The 12,170-nt window shown below is 36.9% G+C and overlaps 1 protein-coding gene across 1 annotated transcript in view; it reads left to right on the forward strand.

The window, feature by feature from the left end:
- GTF2A2 (general transcription factor IIA subunit 2) overlaps window positions 1–12,170 on the forward strand; it is a 167,454-nt gene that overhangs the window by 72,279 nt on the left and 83,005 nt on the right. The window lies entirely within an intron of this gene.

The raw sequence follows: 12,170 nt of genomic DNA on the forward strand, positions 1-12,170 counted from the left end.
GATGTGTTTTTTCAATGCTATAACCTAGGTAACTGTCCTGGAGTTTGGATATTTAGGTTTTTTTCATTCCATTGTATTTTGCTAGTTGCTATAGACGAAGCCATTTTAACTATTTTAATACTGCATCTGTTAATCTGTATCTGTGCTGATATGGTTAATAAGAAAAGGGTTTCTGGCCGCCTCATGTTTGTCGATAAATTGAAGGTATCCTTGCCTCAGCTATGAGGCACATGGACAGCTGTTAACATTCATGTAATTTTAAGGCAAGATGAAAAATCTAGAGTTGAAAACTTACTGGTCCATTAAGAGTTCGTGTCCTCAACACCTCGGAGGCACTGTTGTGTTTGGTTGCACGAACTCCACTCATGATCCAACCCATTTACTCCCTATCTTGACTAACTATGGCTAGCCCTACCTCTATGGAGGGTGTCCATCTACTCCTTCTGTCCGAAATAAAAGCTGATTACTGATGTGATAACGCAGTGGTCATGGATACCCATCAGGCTGCTGCATGCCTGTGAGTCAATAGAATTAGAGGCCATGGCCTCTTTTATATTACCCACCAGTCCTGATAACACACATTTTACCATATTGTGCACATCATCATCTGGCACCTTGCTTCTAGGGGTGCGTGGTGGAGAGGCTTAATATTTAGTCCTCCCTAAATGTTCAACTCACTTCCAGCCATACTGGCACTAACCATGGGCAGCGACCTTTGGCGTGGAGAGCCCAGAAGACATTTCCTTCAAAACTGTACTGTTGTGTGATATTGAAACTATAACCCCTTTTCACAAGGACATCAGTAAGTTGGTACGTTACAGTAACACTTTAAACAAACGAAAACAGATATAGATAACAAACACTTTATTTAAACAACTGTGTATTTAATGCTAGGACTATGTGATAGTCTGGCAGTCTCTTTGAGATCCCTTTTATCTAATGATTTATAGTCTTGACTCATCTTCCCAATTATTTAGCAACCTCCAGCAGTCTGTGAATGGTCATAAAAAATTAAACAATGCACTGTGCATTAAGGTAATTGTACTGTAATATTTAATGTGTGTTCAAGAGAAATGTATCCATATTTAATTTGCACACATGTATTCATTTTATATGTTTTTGAATTTTCCTTGAGAATATTTCTTTACTTTACTGTAGATAACTTCTGTAGATTAAAATGGAGAGGGAAAGCCTATATTCTATGAAGCCTATTTGGTGGTTTTAAAACTACACACCATTGATTTACTTTCTAATTATCCCATACTTTAGTAGAGAGGCTACATGATATGAAAAACAGAACAAGATTTTGTTTACTATGGTAAAGGTTTCAATCATAAACCGTCCACGAGTTCAGAAGGCCCTTGAGTATTTGTAATAACCTAAAACATTACAACGTCTATTACCAAAAATGTTATCAATGTTTTTATAAAATGCATATTTAAGAATAATTGTACCAGTACGCAGTATACAAAATAAAAAATGCATATCAAAACTTGGCAATGCCATAAAAAAAATATTTTTTCATAATATTTATAAATGCATATTTAACAACATTTTATAATGGAGTTAAAAAGAGCCCATCAATAAATGCTACATGATAAGCACTGGACAATGTTAATGCACAGTTACAGCATTTTAACTTCACCACCTTCCTTCACATGTGGCTAAGATCTCCTGACTTCTTTATCTCTGTACAGGGTTTTTGTAAGAAATGACATCACTGCCTTACCATAATCACTGACCTTCAGTGACATCACATACACCCTCGCTTCATACCTGGGAACTCCTCAGGGTAGGCTACCCGGAGCTCTCCCTCTTTTATGGGAGTGGCTTTTTGAGAGGGTGGAGCTAGCCACGCATGAGAGCAGACCTAGTTGCTCATGGGCAGGGCTATCCGTAGCAAGGATAGCAGATATCTTTATACTGGTTAGGAGTGGGAGGAAAACGTATTGGGTAGTGGGCATTGATAAACACCGTACCTCTGCCCTGGAAAATGAGAAGAGTGACCTGGAGGAGCAGGGCTTTACCTGGGAACTCTATGGGGTTGACTCAGAGTTTCCAGGTAATGCCTTGCTGCATATCAAATGAACCTGGGTACAAATGTCAACACTATATGTTATACTTCATGTCATTGATATCAAATGGAGCATATAGCACACAAACTATTTAGATGATTTTTAGTTTTTTTTCTTTTGCTTTGTTTCTGTCTTTTTTATGGAGATCCTCTTGTGGGGTACAGAGCTATAGAGTAGGGCACTAAGAGTTAAATAAACGTACCCTATGGAGAGTTAGAGGCTACTACAGCGCTATCACATATACCCACAGCATCAAAATTTTGTTTTCAGCTAAATATTGCTTCTTCCCTGTATTTCTAGCTTATAACAACAAAAAACAAACTTTGAAATAAATAATTCAGTTCCACAGCTGCACTTAATATGAAAACCCCATAGAGTCTTTACCTATATCAGGATTGTTGTGGGTATGGGCAGTTTATATATATTTAATCATGAAGAACCCAAATGTGCTCTCTATCCCTGTGGTATAATGAGATATAATGGGGTATTTGGACATTCACTGTATCCCCCTGTCCCCTTTTTATTTGCGATGCTATAGCATGTCCTTTCAGTACAACATATTGTTTGCTCTAATATCATATGCAGAAGCTCAAAGCAAAGCTGTTTCTTGTATCTAAATTTAATGAGCATTTCTTGACCCGAAGCTTGTTTATAAAATGTGCCTTGCAAATGATTTATTTGGTAATGGTTTTGTTTGTTTGTATGCTTTAATCCATTGCATTGAGCTAGAAGTATTTTCTTCTATCAGATTAATAAACACATTCAACATGCAAACACGTCACTGGCTACATTTATTAATAATACAGTAAGAGCCTGTGATTTTTGATGTTTACTTTTAAACTCCACTCACAATTACGTTATGTAATCTGCATTTTTATTACCAGATTTGAATCTAAGTTAGTCTTGGTTATATCAGGGAAGGCACATAAACCACATGCAACGGGCTAATGCCCTAGAGGTTCTAAAAGCCTTTCTGCTAAAAGTTTACTGTGAATGGTTCAATAAGGCCATTTTAATTATGAAGATTTACAAAAGTCATCATGCCCTTTTGGGATTACACGTGTGCTTTATGTATATGATGCACATATATTTGCATAATGGGTTAGGCTGTTTAACTTTATCACCATCCCCCTAGGTGTCGCCATGTCTATGTGATTGTTTTTGGATAAGTAAAAAAGTCAACAGACTAGAGGGGCCGAATGGTTCTTATACGCCTTTAAATTCATCAAAAGTTTTCATGCAATACCTTTTTTTCTGAGTGCATGAATGGCAAGACTGGGTAATGTGCATTAGCAACCTAGGCTTGCTCCAAGCTCCAAGCCCAGATAACTATAATGTCATGTGGATTGACTAAATCAGTCTCATACTCACACAACCTAAGACCAGTGTTGTCCAGCAACAATATTGTAAAACATGGCAACAAAGAAGATGGGTGACCTGGACTCTTGGTTAGCAACGATTGAGGTAGGCTTGCGAGCAAGGCTCTCTCCACCTAATGTATCGATTTGTCTTAGTCTGTCAATTCTCGTCTTGTCATACCCCTTGAATTTATGTATTGTATTAAACGCTGCGTAAACTGTTGGCTCTATATAAATAAAAGATAATAATAATAATAATAAGGTAGGTTGGGCCAAGAGGATTCACTCCAAAAAAATGACAGAGGTACATAGATATTTCAACAGAGTAACATGGTCAATGTAAATCATATATAATGGAGATGGACCCAGGCTACCTTTGAATAAAATTGTTAAGACTTTTTCTAAAAAGGTATCACCTGATTGGCCAGGCCTCTAAAATTCTTATACAGGGAACTCAGGACTTTGCATTGTGATATGCTATCAGGACTAATATTTCTGCAACACAGGTAAAAATTTTATTTTTTCTTGCTGAATTCTCGTTATTTGTGTAAAAACATGTTATTGTTTTTAAAAAGATCAACAATAAATATAATAATCAATCTTTTTCTTTAAACGAAGAACTAGCCACCACACGTATCCTTTAAAAATAATCGGATTATTCGTTTGCTTGTAATAGATAGCAAATGTTAAACATGGCTACAAGGGACACAGATTAAAGATTATTTCATTATCCAGATTCCCTGAGGCAGTATTTTGTTTGGTCATGCATAGAAAGGTCCATTTTCCTGATGTTTTGCATTCAGCCTCTCTGACAAAGAGTGAATATGTTTTAATTTGAGGGAATATCGTGTCCTTGAGAACTCAGTTAACTCTAGCTATGCACAGGGACACACATTCCCAAAGCCCTTGAGTGAGACATCTAGAAATCCCTCAGGAAACCATAGTCTTAGACACATGGAAAGGCTTTTGTCATTTTGAAAGCACAGATTAATTAGGTGGATATATATCAGCCCCTGTGAGGGATGGCATCAGTTATTGGAATATTTCACCATTTTTATTTATGTGCTGACTTCAGTCTCGCCAATCTGTTTCCCTCCATGAGATTTTATTGGCCAGACCTATCATAACAGTTTAATTGAGTATGGATGACAGTTCATCTTCATCACGGTTTTTTAGTCTCATGAATACAATGACTGAGCAATGACTCATCCTCGTCTACTTTATGTTTTGAAAAAGGGTAAAATGATGGTTTTATCAAAGGAGTGACAGGGCATATTTTAACACAGATTACATATGGAAGAGCAACACTTAAATCCTTTGAACTTGTATTATATATTTGCATCTTGGAATTTCAGTTTATATTCTTTCTGAATATCATTTTCTGGATTTTTCAGGATGTATGACAGATATGTGTATGCATATGCTATACATATATGTCCATCCTCTAGATTGTAAGCTCCTTTGAGCAGGGCCCTCCTAACCTGTTTTGTCCTTTCCAAAAATAGTTAATTTCTTCCTTTGTTACAGAACTTAAATATTTCCTTCACATAAATATTATAAATGTCATAAAAAGTCACCTAACATGAGCATGGGTTTCTATAGCTCTGGTCTCTATTTCTCTCTCCTGCTCTCTTTTCGTGTGTCTTCCTTTTTCTTTTTTTCCTGCTTTCTATTTCCTTCTCACCTTTTTTTTCACTGTCTCCTACTGTCTCTGCTACTTTTTAAAAAAAACTCTTTTCTTATCTCATTCCCTTTTTGTTTTATCTTTCTTTCTCCCTTATCACTTCCTTTTTCTTCTCTCTATCCATTTTTATCTTTATTTCTCTATTTCTTTCTCCTTCTCTCTCTAAAATTCTCCTCCTCTCTCTCTACTCCAGTGTGCATTGGAGGAAAGAAAGATACGTTTTGGAGAGAGTTGGTTTTAGGAATCCTTCAGATCTCTAAATAGAAACAGAGGCAAGGTAGTTAGTGACATGATCTAAGAAGGATTGAGAGAGGTAGGGAGAAGATAGGTAGATCTGAGTGTCATTTTCATACACGTGATACTGAAAGCCAGGGGATGAAATGTGCTTGCCATGGGAGGGAGTGTAAAGTGAGAATAGGAGGAGTCCTAGAACTGAGAATTTGTGTACACTGAGTGGTGAAAAGGAGAATAATATGATCGGAAAGGTGGAATGTCAACTAAGAAAGGGCAGTTCCATAGAGATCAAGTTTGAAGGAAAAGAGGGTGGTCCACATTGTCAAAAGCAAAAGAAAGGTCCAGAAGGATTAGCAAAGAGTAATGTTCCTTGGATTTGGCAATAAGTAAATCACTGGTCACTTTTGTAAGAGCTGTCTTAGAATGTCAAGAGTGGAATTCAGAGTAAAGAAACTTGGTTTGAATGTATATAATACATTAAAGAAGTTTGCAGGCAAGATAAAGTAGAGAGATGGGACAGTAGTTGGAATCATTTGAGGGGTCCAAGGAGTGCTTTTTCAATATGGGAGTTATAGTAGCATACTTGAGGGAGTGGTAAACATATGAGTTAGTGTAGGGACAAGAGTGAATGCGAAAGACCGGGTAAGATGAGAGAAAACCCATAATAGCAAAAAAAACCATCCTCTAGAATAATGCAATGTACATTGCACACATTCTTCACAGTAAATGCTCTGCAGAATTATTTGCGTACCCAGTGTTCACCATTTTAATCTCATAATCAATTTATTAACATTTTATCCCTGGCAGTATAACTTTGATGTCAGTTTTATTATAATATCATACCAAACACAAATACAATAGGTATTTCAATGTCCTACCTGACTCTGAATGTATTGCTTTTGAATACTAATGAAGTGTGAACTATTCTTGAAATATAATTATTATTATGGTTTGTTGCTAATTTCGTTTAGATGAATGATTTATAACATATAGATCGTGTAAGCTGAATTATACAATACTGTTAAGCAAGTAGAAAACGTATTGCATCAAACATAATAATTGGTTCCAGTTTTGATACAATCTTCAGTTAAAATACTAGAATATTTTCATTGTCTAATTTTATTTTTAATTTTCCCAAGTTATAATAAAATTGTATATTTTCTAAAACGAAATATCTGTACAGTTCAAAGGCTTATCAATGGCTGCATTAAATGTCAACAGCTATTTTTTGTATCGAATTTATTACAGTATCATTAAACCGATACTAGAACAATCCATACAAACTATTCATTCATGCAGTGAGATTTACCAAGTAAGCAGAGCCACTCAGTGAAGGGAAATTAACAAATAATTAACATACAATACATACCCTAATAACAGTAAAATCAGGGTTTTTTTTTACCGTAGCAGGAGATTTATAATGACACTTCCAGACAAAGGTCATAAAAATATGGTTCGGCACACCAAGAATAGGCATGAGGAAATTACATTTTCTTGTGACAAGAGTGGATGCGAACTGTGGGTATGGGGTAAGGATGGGTAAACAGGGGATTGAAAAGGTGAGAGGGCCAAGAAAGAAAGGTGGGTTAGTCTCCTTCTAGACTTTCCATAAGAGAGTAGTCCTTTAACATGCTGTGATGAGCCTGTGGCAGAAACCTGCTTCCTCTTTAACACCAGATGATTCCTGGCAAAACATAAAGCTTACTTTGCACAAAACATAAGGCACCAAGCAGCTTTAATGGTACCCTCAGGGTGAGTTCCTGGAAAGGGTCTGTAAGTTACAGATTTGTAAAACAGGTACTTTCTCTCAATTGAGTCCTTGGGTTTAAGGTATAGGGCTCACAACAGAGCCTGTGCAAGGGTAGCAATGTCTCCTCCTCCACCAAACACAGGAGGACGTTTGCCTGAATAGCTATCCATACAATGTCCTTAAGCCAGCTGATAAGCCTGCTTGATGCTACATTAGTCCATATAGTCTATGCTATGGTAGGAGGGAACCCTGCAATACAACCGACAGTGATCTTGGCTCTGGTGACCTTGTTGATCACATGGGCTCCCTCCAGATGGTGCTCCCTCAAAAATTTGCCAACGTCCATTTAGAAACAAAGCATAAGAAATATACAGAAAGAGGAACACACGCATACACATCCAAATTCCAGGGTGCTGCTGAAATCACCAGTATGTACACACAACAAAGCAAGCTCGCACTCAGCAAATACTATTTAAAAGCACTTATCTGAAGCATAAATATTAGAGAATCCACCAAACTATGTGGCCATATTTTCTGAGGCCACCACTACATCATAATTTGTATGGCTATATTGCTTAACAAGGAGCTGAATCAGTGGGGCTGCACTTCCTTTTAATACACTGAGACTCTCATGCAATTTTAAGCCCTCTCTGAGCACCATTGAGGCACATGTGTGGCAGGTGGGGGTGCTCAACCCTAAGGTTTGGTAAGAATTTGCAAGGGTCAACATCAAGGATTCAGGTACATCCCATTAGAAATAATTGCAGCATACATCATCACATTGCCCAAACCAGGTAAAGTTCCCAAATGTGCCAGAAAACTTCAGACTGATAGCATTACTAAACCTGAACACCAAACTATATGCTAGACTGTTGTCAAACAGAATGAGTTACCTACTAACTACTCTACTAAGCGTCGTTCAGGTGGGTCCAGGTAGATAGGGAGCAGATAGCACCATGAAATGTATTGACCCGATACACATAATAATCACAAAGCAGATCCCAGCACTTCTGATTTCCCTGATTGGCTACACTGGTCCTACATGCAAAAACACTACAGAAATTCATTTTTCCGACACAATTATTAAATCCATTTTAGCCCTATATGGTCCACCGGTGGCTAAGATCATGAACGTGGGCTTCACATCAGAGACTTTTAACATCATGAAAGGAACACGTCAGTGATTACCTTTATCACCAAGGATTTTCGTACTGACTTTGGTGCTATTTTCTCCTGAAATAAGGGTTATAGCCTCCAGTAACAAAAAATCCCGTCTGCTATCCCGTAGTTATCCAGATACCTCATTAAGAGGTTTACAAGAGGTACTAGAAGAGTATTCCACATTCCCTTATTATAAAGGTAACTCTGGGAAAACCCAAGCCTTACCACTCAACATCCAGCAAGAATTTTTGGAAAAAAAGATTCGATCACATGCCTAGGAATACAGCTCTCCAAAAATACAGCAGATATGGGGGGAAAAAATCAATGGGAATTTATAGGAGTGGTCAGGGTATGAAATCCTAGACAGGGAGCATGGAGACTGTTAAAATTATAGCTTTAGTTCATTTTGTTTACCTTTTACGCAGTCTGCCAATTCAAATTAAAAAGATCAGATCTTGCAGACTTCCAAAGAATGATACAAACGTTTATTTTGAGTAAGAAGTGGCTTACGGTTTCCTAACCTAAAGAGCTGGACAGGTTGGGCATGCCAATAAAGCCCAATATTACTATGCAGCTAGTACTTCACAGATTATAGTATCCACAGAAGAACAATCACCGTGGTTGAGGGTTGAAAATATGTGTCTATAACCATATAATATTCAACGAATAATATGGGGCAGTCCAAAGACAAGCATGACAAATATATTACCTACCACAGCACTCTCATTCAGAATATGGGATTTAAAAATCAAACACCCTCTTGATAAAGATGTATTAAATGCAAACCCACTGTCTACCCTTTCTCTGTTGACTAATTGTGTTCCAGAGGGATAACATTTGTAGAGATCTATTTAACAAATCAGCCTTCTGGGATTTCCTATCCTTACAAGCACTGTATTCCTTGCCAAACTAAGAACTTTTTATATATCTTCAGGTAAAGCATATCATCCCAACCCTTTTACATCCTCAGATGGGAAGCCCTAAAAATTGTCGCCTTTAACGACCATTTAGAAACCAGGTACAAAGAAGAAAAAACACTATGACTGTGCTATCAAAGCCTAAACCTACCAGTTATGGTGCAGTGGGAAAAAAGACCATCAACAATGGGCACAAGCAACTCTTGACTTCCTGGGTACTTCAAAGAGCGCCAAATATTGAGAAACAAACCAAAAACTATTGTACCAATGGTATTAGGACCCTACCAGGCTGAACAAAATGTTCCCACTAGTCTCTGCGACATGTTGGAGAGGCTGTGGTCAGAGAGGCTCAATGAGTCATATGTGATGGGAATGCCCACTTATACAACAGGGGTGGAAAAGAGTAAATGCCTTAATTGAAAAGGTTGCGGGCTCCAAGGCATTTTGGGGTATAGAAATCGATTTACTCAACATATTTCCAGGTTATATTACCAATCACATAAAGAGAATTATTCTACATATAACATTAGCATCAAAAATACTTATAGCCAGAGGAACCAAGCTTAGTCGAACTGATTAACTTGCTGGAATCCCACAGACAACATGAAAAATGTACACACATAGCCAATCATAGTACAAACGTGTACATGAAAATGTGGAACCCATGGAAGAAATGGTCTCTCCAACAAAATTACAGCTTAACCCCTTAAGGACAATGGGCGGTCCCTAAACCCATTGAAAACAATGCATTATGAGCCCGTACATATACGGGCTTTGTCATTAAGGGGTTAATAGTATAGACGATGGGATTGGAGAATTAACAAAAATATTCTCCCTTCATTGAGCCCCTGGGGAGTTTCATTTATTCTCTATTCTTTTCTACCCTCCCCCTTCCCATGCTACATCTTTTGCCTTCCTTCCTTATTCCTTCCCATTTACAAAAATTTAGAAAGTTGTTTTCTAATGAAACAATTGTAATGTGTTAATAGACAGATGTAAGTGTATTATATAAACATCTAAATATATGTACTATGTAAATGTGTAATACTAAGCAGTCAATAAATAATAATAAAAAAATAAATATGAAAAATATTAAATATCACTCGACACATTGTGCTACTGTTACGATTGAAGAGCTTTCTATTGTTTGTGAATTTGTTTGTCACATATGAACAACTGATGTATGTGAAATACCTGTTTTGTTATGTATATGAAATTATATAGGACACTTACTGTAAAGTCTTTGAAATAAAACAATACATAGACATTTTTTCCTAAAAACATAGACGTTTACATATCCTGGCAGACAAGATCAGGCGAATGGTTCTTATCTACCATCAATGAATATGTTTTTATGAAAATAATGTTTATGTATAGTTTGGTTTCTAAGACTTCACAGTGACTGCCCTATATAATTTACATGAAAAAAAAGCTACTTCAAATAAAACAGTTGTTCATATGACAGTGAAAAGGCAATCAAAGCCCCAAACAATAGAAATCCCTTCAAATGCAACAACAGCCCCTATGTGTCAAGTAATATTTGCGAGGGATCTTTGACAATGCACAAAGTGACAGATCAGAGGGGACATAAAAGAGTTAAACTCGCTCAGAGGCAGTGTCACAGTCCAACAATTACATGTAGTCTAAGCCTGTCAGAAGAAGTAGCATGCTCTCCACTATGTGCTCCTGGCTGTAGGCATGCCAGGAAGATTATAAAAATGCCATGCTGTGATATGCTGCCCTCCTGCCTGAAAGGCTACCATTAACAGGCTTATTTACTGCATCTATTCAGTCTGCAGTGCAGTTCCGAGTGCTACCTGTCTTGTTTTTTTATAAATTAGTTGTGGGTGTCACAGGATTATTACTGTCTAACTATTCTGTCTGCAGAAGTGGAAATAGATGAAAGCCGATGATCTGACCTTGTTATTTCTTTATGTGAAATAGGAAGAGCTGCATATTTTTCTTTGTACGCTAGCAATGGTATTTAGGCTAATCCAAGTCCATGGTACAGCTATACGATGGAAGATGGAAATGGCTCTATTTCATGGAACATTTTTGGTATGATGACAGGAGCGAAAATAATTACATTATAAATGTATTGCATATTTTAGCATTTCCATTTGTAAGATGGAGTACTAGAAGTGCTACTCCTTCGGGTGCTGCTCTTCTAGAAAGTAGCAGACCAAAGCAAGTTTGTGTGGCAATCAGTGGCTCTGTTTCCAGAAGAGCAAGTGGTCTGCTAGTTATTGGAAACATCCTCTGTACAGAGTGGTTTAGGCAAAATACATGTACTAACATTACTGACTAATATATGGAAACAGTTCTGTTTTTTCCTAAAGAAATATGTTGTACAAGATATGTGCTCTATGGCATCTAACAGTGAAACAGGAACAGGTTAAAGGCATGAGATGCACGCACATATGGTAGACATCCATTCCAGTGAGGAATCTAAAAAGTGTTTTATTTCAAAAATTGTAAATAATAATAATAAATAATAAATATTAATGGAAATGTGAACATTAATAATGATTTAACATAATAGGCATTGGCTGGCAATAGACACAACCACACATATAACCATGGCCAGACATATCAAACAAGCTCATAGGAATAAATAGTTTTAGTAGTTATCTAAGAACAATTAACTGAATTCTGATCTCTCTGTGATCATGAAATATTTCCTCATGTTAAATCTGGTATCAGCGGATTTTCTTGGGTCATATAAAGTGATATTACCATGCTTATTTCCTTTACTGTAATAACTTTTTAACTTTAGAAGAACCCTGCTTAGTACCAATTGCTTCATACAAAAATGCATTGCTGGCCCTCTTTTACTCAAAGGGTTAAAAACTATAAAAATTATTTAAATGCATTAAAGGTATTTACAAGTTAGTTTTGCATTACTTAGCTTCACATGCGCACACATAAACCAAATAATATAAAAGGATGTTTGAAATGAATTTCTTCTCTGTAATTCAGCTTGCTTAGTCT

The sequence above is a fragment of the Spea bombifrons genome, chromosome 4, assembly GCF_027358695.1.
Source record: "Spea bombifrons isolate aSpeBom1 chromosome 4, aSpeBom1.2.pri, whole genome shotgun sequence".
In the NCBI taxonomy this organism is placed as follows: domain Eukaryota; kingdom Metazoa; phylum Chordata; class Amphibia; order Anura; family Pelobatidae; genus Spea; species Spea bombifrons.